This window comes from Parus major, chromosome 2, assembly GCF_001522545.3.
Source record: "Parus major isolate Abel chromosome 2, Parus_major1.1, whole genome shotgun sequence".
Taxonomy (NCBI): domain Eukaryota; kingdom Metazoa; phylum Chordata; class Aves; order Passeriformes; family Paridae; genus Parus; species Parus major.
In genome coordinates this window covers 136898716-136907582 of record NC_031769.1, presented here as the reverse complement: position 1 = coordinate 136907582, position 8867 = coordinate 136898716, and positions in this window count along the sequence as shown.

Genomic DNA, 8867 nt, shown 5'->3' with positions numbered 1-8867 from the left:
TTCCTCACTAGTTTCCATTTCTTCCTTTAAGCAACTAAAATTGCTAAACACTTCAGGAATCAGCTTTCCAGCCCTACTTACTACCAGAAGCCAAATCTTCTGGACACCCTCCCAAGAAGAGTTAATCTGCACTTTTTGAAAGACTAGACAGAGCAATACAAAATCCCTCACTGATGTTGCAGCTTGGTGTCAATAATATCATTATCACAGAGACACATTGAAACTTTACCAGGAGTGCCCCAAGCTCTGCTGTCCAGTCTGGAAATGACAAAATCAAATGCTGATGCAAGAGACTATGCAGCAGCAGTGAGCCTGTAGCTCACTGAAAATGCTCTCAAACCCCAGTCTACTCTTTCTGCCTTTGGAACAGTCAGAAAACATAAGCCAGAAAGGACAGGCCTAATGCCATGCAATGTATTGCTCATGAAATTCATTGCCCACAGCCATCCCCAGCCCAAAAGTGTCCTGAGCACCAAGAAGCCACTAGTGTTAGCTATGAGTGAGGCATGTATGACTGGGTAAAACACACTTCCCATCCAAATGTCAGGTCTATATAGGACACTAGTGTAATTGAGGCTGCCACACCATATTTAGTGGTATTTTCAGATGCAGAAACATGTCAGCTGGGGTGGTCTTCTAAGCCCAAATTTCCCACAAATATGCTGTTGAACTGTCTAAACTTAGATAAAAGTCTGGATTTGATTTCACTGTACAAAGAGGTGGACTTTGATAGTAATTTTAAATAGACACTTTCACATAACCAGAATCAATCCAGTCCGCTGGTTGTTGCTACTTAAGTGGCTTTCTGCAGGTATCTGGTTCTAAACAGCAAGATACATTTCTGTTAGAGAGCAACATGACCACTGACATGGACTTCAAACCTCTTCCATATTCCACTACAAGAAAATAGAGTAAATAAATCCATGCTTATGACCTATGGTGGCCTGTTGCCTTTCTTGTGTGTGCTCTTGTTAATGATCAACAGACTGGGGGAAAAACATCTAACAAGCAAACTGAGACTTGAAGCCTTCTCCTTGCAAATCTTATTCTCCAGGTTTCTAAAAGCATTGTGCTTTTTAGCTGCTGGAATAAAAGCCTTCCAGCCTAAAAGTCTTTGCACTTTAAACACCTCCAGTCAGAGGAGACAACAAAGTTGACAACACTGCAGTTTTAGATCTGTTATAACTCCTTTTACAGCCTGCTTTTGTGGTACAAGGAATTGTTTGCAAACTGGAATTGAACACTGGAAGCCCCAAAATTTCTTCCCAATATGCTAACTGCTTTGTCTCATAATCTGTATACTGTGATGGCAGAGATTTCAACTCCTGTTCCTTGTCAGAAAGCTTGTTTATCTGCAGAGGGGGAAATACATGATGCATACTTCACTTGGATTTACTGCTATTTCATGCCACAGAGTGCTGTGTTTTGAAATACCACCTTTTGGTCCTGGCTTAAGGGCAGATTCACACGCCTTTATGCTCCAGATTATGTCTAGGTAAAGCAGCTTTGTTAAACATAGCTTTTTACGTAGAGAACAAATAATTGGTGACTTCTGCAGCTGTTCTAGTAAGTGGGGTAAGTGTTTAGCATCAAGGGAGCAAAGCCTGCTCTGAAACAACAGCTTGTCCTCTGGCATCTGTAGGGGCAAGTGATGGAAGTTCCTTCAAGTTCTGGTACACACCTGAGAGACACTAAAAGCAAGAGAGAGCTCTTCCTGACATCTCAGATACTGGCAATTACAAGACAGGAAAAACAGATTTTCCAGGCTGCTTTTGACTAAACACTAACAGGTAGCTTGACACATAACTTGAAACTTCAGCATCATCGAAAATGAAGCTACAGAAACATCACTTTGAGCAACCAAAGACCAAGAATTCACTGCTCCTCATCAGTATGTTTTCTCCATGTTAGCAGTGCTAGTTCCTGCTGTGAATGTGTCAAAGCTTAAGAAATATTGAAATCGAAACAGCTATGCAAGATATTAGCATCAATCATAATACATAGGTCAGGACATTTTCAGTTTCTTCTGGTCAGCCTTATATTCCCGTAGGGGTATGAAAAGTGAAGGACTTAGGAGCAGAACCTTTTGACAATAACCATTGTTGTTGAGTATCCATGATTTTGAGTATTACAACAAAATTTAGAGACACAGCCTTTTTTTTTTCGGGAGGGGGTTGTTGTTGTTGGTTTGTTTGGGTTTTTTGTTTGGTTGTTGTTGTTATTTAGGAAATAAGAGAAATAATTGATTGGGCTTTCTCAGTTTTTCAAAGGGTTTCTAAACCCCAGAGAATTAAAGGCAGAGGTGTTGCTGGAATGCAGCAGATTTTTTTTTCCTTATCATTTGTTTTCATATAACAAAGCAAAGCCACAATTTGAGCTAAAACTGTAAGTAAAAATTATCCCTACCTTATCTAACCAAAGCTGTCTCCACTGGTACTAGCAACATTATAATCCTGTTTATTCTCCAGTGAGTTTGGTTTGTAGGTTCTTTGAGGGGAAAAGACTTTGCTAAAGTAAAATAAAACACTGAGAGAAAATTCCACATTTTTATTCCTTAAACAAAGATGATAAAACCCCAGAACTTCTCCCCTTTTGCAAATCCTCTTTGAAATAGCCCAATGAATTCAAATGGTTTAATGGTTCAAACTGAGAGCAAATACATAACCACTTACTCTTTTCAACAAACATGAAAAACATAGAGCTATGGTGATAAGGTAAGGTTACTGAGGCACTTTGTTCTTACCAGAGCTTTAGCCTCTCTTGCTTGATGGACTCCTAACCAGCTTTGACTTTTCATTGACTTTCCTCACCTTTAATTTAAGACTGCATTGACTTTTCCTGTCACCTTAATCCATTTCTAGCATTAAATTGCTGCACAGCTAGCTATAATGCTACTCAGTATTGATTATATTCTTTCATCTCAATAATGTTTTGTTACATACATTGAAAAATAGTCCAAGAAGGTTCCTAGTGCTTTGCTGGTTTTTAGTAGTTAATAATTCCACTTTTTTTTTTTTTTTTTATATATATATATATTTCATTGTTCACTTAAACCCAGGTCAATGTTTTGGAGAAAGGAAAGCTGTAAATTACATATGGTGCAGTGTCTATAAAGAATGTATTTGATCTGTGGGGTTTGCCATAAATGACAGCTGCTTGAAAGTAAATCCAGGTCCCAGTAGTGGCTTTCCAAGACACTGAAGTCTTGTTCCCAGTGAGGATCCACAGCTGGTGTCCAAGGTGAGTCATCACAGAAGGAGTGGGTGACAGGGAGAATGAAAGCTGTCTCAGCCTTGCAACTTCCCAAATATACAACCTTCCAACAGGAAAACACAGCACCCCTGGGGATTTGAAGTTCATGCTTAAGACACTCAGAGAACCCTCCACTACTGAGCAGGTACAGATGAGCTTCTCAGGTGTGCAGCAATGCTGGAGAAGTGAGACCTGCCCATGTGTCAGGATTGCACAGACAGTGCCTGCAAAGCCAGGACTAATTTCCTCCATGTCCTTGCCCTAAAATGGTGGCAATAGTTCCTTTTAATGCATGGGTTTTTCATGTAGGTTTTTACACCAAGGTAAGACCTGTCCATTACAATAACCCAAGCCTGATTAATAGGCATTTATTTCTTATGAAAGAACTGGAATTACAGAAGTGAGAGGATGAAATAAAATATAGTACTCTGCAGGCAACTACCAAATGGAATAACACTGTGTTAGCTGAGGCTTAAAATACTCTCTGGAAACTTAAAAGTTTCCTGGAGAATTACACAAGGAGATAAAATCTTTTTTTCCAGCCCCAGCATTTAAGCCTGAATTTATTGTTCCATGACAGGGTGTCTTCTCTCACCATTTAGTGGATCATAAAAAAGAAAACTTAATTTTTCTAGTAAAAAATGACTCATGCTTTCAGAGAGGCTCAGTGATGTTCCTGGCTGGGTAGATCTTCAGTGCTTTTTTGGTAGAGGAAGGATAGGAAATATCCATGAAAAATATAAAGTGGTTTTAAAATTTTTTGCAAGAGGAAAAGTACTGTGTTCATTGCTGTCTGTCTCCTTGACTGTGTTGTCACTGAGCAGGCTCATTCCCTTTCTTGGACATTATGCAGGGGATGTAACATAGGGCTCATGGAGAACAAATCTTTCCTCCTGTAAGCCCACAGACTCTCCCAGGGCAAAAAGGTGCACCTCTGGTTGTCCTCAAAGTCAGCCTGCTTAGGGGAACACATTGCTAAGAAATAAACTACAAAGTAATATGAGGTGATATGTTCCAATACACCTTCCTTAGCACCTTTAAAAGAAACTTTTGGCTTGGTTTTTTTCCTTCTTGTGTCTTGTGTTTGATATCCTTTTTTTTTTTTTGTCACTGATGTTAAGTCTTCTCTGGCTTTCCTTTCTTCTTTCCCATAATATTAACAGAGCTGAACAGAGCTGTCTAATGTAAACCAGTCTGTACAGGTAAGTGCTGACAGGCATTTGTGGTGGTGTCTGTTCCTAGGCAGGCCATTAAAGCACACTCAGAGAAATTTGGTTTGTGTAACAGCTTCCACCACAGACATTTGATATGACCTCACAGAAGTCACTCTGATTTCCTTCATCATGTTCCCTCACCTGTCCCTGGTGTCTCCAGCCCTGGTAGAGCAGAGCCCATCTCTGACCGCAGAATCCTGAGCTGTGCCTGCTACAGACTCTGTGTGCTAGGAGAATACAAATTAATGACATTAAACTGCTATTGAAAAGCCATATTGACTCACGTCTTTTATACGATATTGAAGCCCATACGGCTCTTAAACCTCTGTCACAATTAATGCCAGCTTTCACTCATATCTTTGCAATTGAAACTCAGCAGGGGACTAATGGATGACCAGCTATTTTCTGCTAATACACCATAGAAATGAGTGTGCCTGATCAATTCTTGAAAACACTCACAGTGCAGAAAGTACTCAGAGAAAAGTCGAAACTATTCTTTTTAAGAGAACATTTTTTATGCTCCCTGATTCTGCATTTAATTCTGTAAGTGTAGTTTAAAGGGCAAAGGGATTTTTTAAATTTCATTTCACATTCAGTCTCTTCTCCTGTCGCACTCCTGTGGAATTGTTGCTGCTGCTCATGCATATTGAGGGGCAATGTGCACCTTTGCAGGCAGAGTACATCTCTGCAGCTCATTCCCAGCCATTTCCCAGGTGCTTGGTACCGTGATAACATTGCAGCCCGTGGGGTTTCCCGTTTATACCCTTATAACTTTTTCTTCCATCCTACAAAGGATTTGCTTTTGCAGAAACTGTCTGTATGGTAGAGGAGGGCTGGATGCAATGTCCTCATAAGCTCATCAGCAGTTTGTGCTGCTCCTTCAAAGCACACCACATCCTTCAAAGCACAGCATGTCTTTCAAAGCACTGCTAGCGCTTGCCTGTCAGCAAATGAGAAAGCAGGGCAGGAGCCAAAAGTTAAAGACCCAGGCTGCAGGTTGCTGCTGGGAAGCACACTGTTTCCAGGCATTTTGATATCAGAATTACTGCCTAGACCAGGAGTTAGCCCAGAGTGCCTTGTGCCTCTTTGTGGATTAGCAGGTTGTGCCATGATTAATGAATTCCTGCTCTTTCTTGTTTAGACAGAAGGTACACAAACTGTTCCAGTCAGCTTCAGTCTCCAAGAAAAAAAATTAGTACAGAATATAATGACACAGTAGGAAAAAGGAAGCCGGTGCTTCTGGATGATGATTCTGCCCTTGCAATTCAGGAGGAGTCCCTGGAGGCGAGGAGCTCGTAGCCAGAGCATGCAAGGAGTCATATGGCATGTGTCCCAGCAGGACACCCTTCACTGCATGCCATGGCAGCCTCTGTGGTGTGTGCTGGGAGAGACAGCACAGCTGGCAGAACATGTGCCAGTGCAGTTTGGGAGACAAAGCCACAGAGCCCTGCTGTTAGACTGCAAGCCATGGGGTAAAATATCTCTGCTGCCACCAGGAATGTTTCACTTACAACCTGTACAACCTGTACTTCTGTTCATTCATTCCTTTTCATACTTTTTTTCCAAAAATTGAAAGTCAAACCCTGAGACTGTAGTGAAAAGCAGACATGTCTCTCATCAACATAACACCTGGGATGGAAAATCCTGAATGTGCACCAGTAACCAAGTTAAAAACCCTCTGCTGTGCTTCCATTCCAGACACTGTTCTCACCGGGCTGCTATCCAAATCTTCCTTTGCTGCAGTGCACTCTTGCTAGACACTGTCTGACACAAAGTCCAAGCAGAGAGATGTCAAAGGAGGCAGTTAAGCAACTGGAAGTCTGTAATTTCTTTCTTGCTTGAACTGTGTGTACTCAAGGGAGAAAGGATTTTATTTTTTTAGCTGAGATTATCAGAAAGCTTGAGAACATGAAAGAACACCTTAAGCTGGAGACAGTTCTGATAATTTTTTGCTATCAACATTCTAAATAACTTTAGTATAAAGAAAATATATATCAGAGCTGGACATGTGCCAACACGTGATGTCGGGAATGGCTGTTGCTCTTTGTTTTTATTATGCTCCTGATGTGAAAAAAAGATGGGTTATTATGCCACATTTTCAACAAACATGGAGCAAAAGGCAGCTTCTTTCTGAGGATCTTTTATCTAACCACACAGGTTGAAGAGAAATGGGAAGAGTTGTAAGAAGAAAAGATATTCACTAAGTATATGTTGGCATTGAAATTTGAATAGGTGAGTAATAGAGGTACTGAGGAAAAAAGCACTAATGGGGAAAAGTAGAAGAGCAAAGAAGGGAACAATAGCAAAGGGAATGAAAAAGGAAGGAGAATGTGTCTGCTGTGGTTGGGGGGATGGCACTGGGGAACGTGTGTTGGGGCATGCTAGCTGTAGAGAAGAAAATGCTCCAAGACAAAATTGATATAACCTCTTGAAATTGATATATGTCTCTTGAAAGCGACATATTGCAGACCTGCACAGTTCCTGTTCCTTAGCCCACCATTTGCTGCCATGGACATCTGCTGGATATCTGGGGATATCTGTTTGTCTTCCTCTGGAGATGACAAATTACTCTTGTGAATTCTCACACTAAGTGGGCAATATAATCCTTGATTTCATATACAGTTCTCATAATAACATCTCAGGAGAATACAGAACTATGTCTATGACTTTAGTTACAGTAAGAGATTATTCTACTGGTGATAATAACAGACTTGTTCCTTAACTGTTTGAATAATTACAAATACTTCTGTCACTGTTGGTGGTCATTTCAGCACACTATTGCCACCTAAACTTTTTGTCATTGCTGAATAAGGAAAGTTTAGCTTTCCATTTGACTGTTTCAAGATTTCTACTCCAAAATATCTTGAGTTTCTCCTTATCCTTGTGGAAAGTGAAAAAAAGAGAGTACTTTTAGGGGATCAGAGAAATACATCATTTACAAGCTGCATAATGTCTACTTTAAAATTTAGAGGAAAATGAGTATGCACACGTTCATAGAATTTCAGTATGGGCTATCTAGTAAGGTCTGTACCTGCCCAAATGAACTGAAGTCCATCAGAAACAGTCAGGCAAGCAGAACAGACTTCTTACATGAGAAATACTTCTCTGTTTCACAGTGGTTCCAAGAATAATTTAGATAAAGCAATTTTTGGTCAGTTTTCTTGTAGTTATTCTTCTGACAGTCAATAAGATATAAAGTTAATAAAGCAGACAAGAAATTGTCTTTGGCCTCTGTCTATCTCAGTAGCGTGTCTGCAGAAATCCTCTCTGGTCAATCAGACAGTATTCTGAAGACAACCTAGTACCAAGATCATATCCCTGAGGATCAGACTAGACAGGAATGAAGAGCAAACATACATTTTACATTCACATGCATAGCAGAAACATTAAAAATTCAGCTCCTTATAGCAATATTTATAACTACAAGTAAATATTTTCTTTAAATTCATCTTCCATCTATCATATTTAGGTAAAATTCCCTTAGGTCTCTAGCCTTAGCTAAAGATATGAGGTTAATTTTTTTTTTGCTTGGAATGCATTTACTGCTGCTAAAAAACCCAGACTTCTCTGCCTCCCCAGTCCTGCCCTGACCTTTACTACTCACATACCCATGTTACACTACTGTGGATGGAAGCTGTTGCCTCGCCTCCTTCTTAAAACTTCTGAACAACTTTCCTCCCACTCTCTTTCACTACAGATCATTATTTTGTATGATCTCCTTCTTTCCTTAAATACCTATATTTTACTGCTCCTTTTTCCAAAACATAGCAAAACACTTTCCCACTTTCCCTTTCAATTAATTTGCCTGATAGTCTCAGCAGTCCTGGTGCTGACTGCCCAAACTTCTTTTTTCCAGCCCCTCTTTTGTTGCTTCCATCCAGATTTTTCACAGCTTTACTACTCAGCATAACTTTCTTAGTGGACCATATCACTTGCCTGTTTAAATCCTTTCTAAAATCCACTTTTGCTCTTAAAATTATGGTCTTTTTCCCTACCTCAGCCTTAATCTTGGAACTGAACCTATGTCCTATATGAATGTTTCTGTCACCCAAATGTTATCTTTTACACTGTCCTTGACCATAAAATTCTTTCTCAGAATTCTCTATTTTATTCAGGTCTATGTCCTCATTTTATTCCAAACACTTGGAAAGACATTTTCTTTTATATGAAGGCCACACTATTAATTTGGCCTCTCCAAGTAATGAAAGGAACACTCAGGTTACCTGACAACCACAGCTGAGTTGCCTTGGGAAGGAGGCAACTATGCTAAATAATACCAGCAGAGAAACTGGCTGAAATACAAGTTAACTTCATCATTTAGAATTTCTTACTGTGCTTTGATTTATTTGTGTCTTATCTTCTAGAGTTTCAGCTGTGAAGGGCAAGAATTGTCTTTATCAC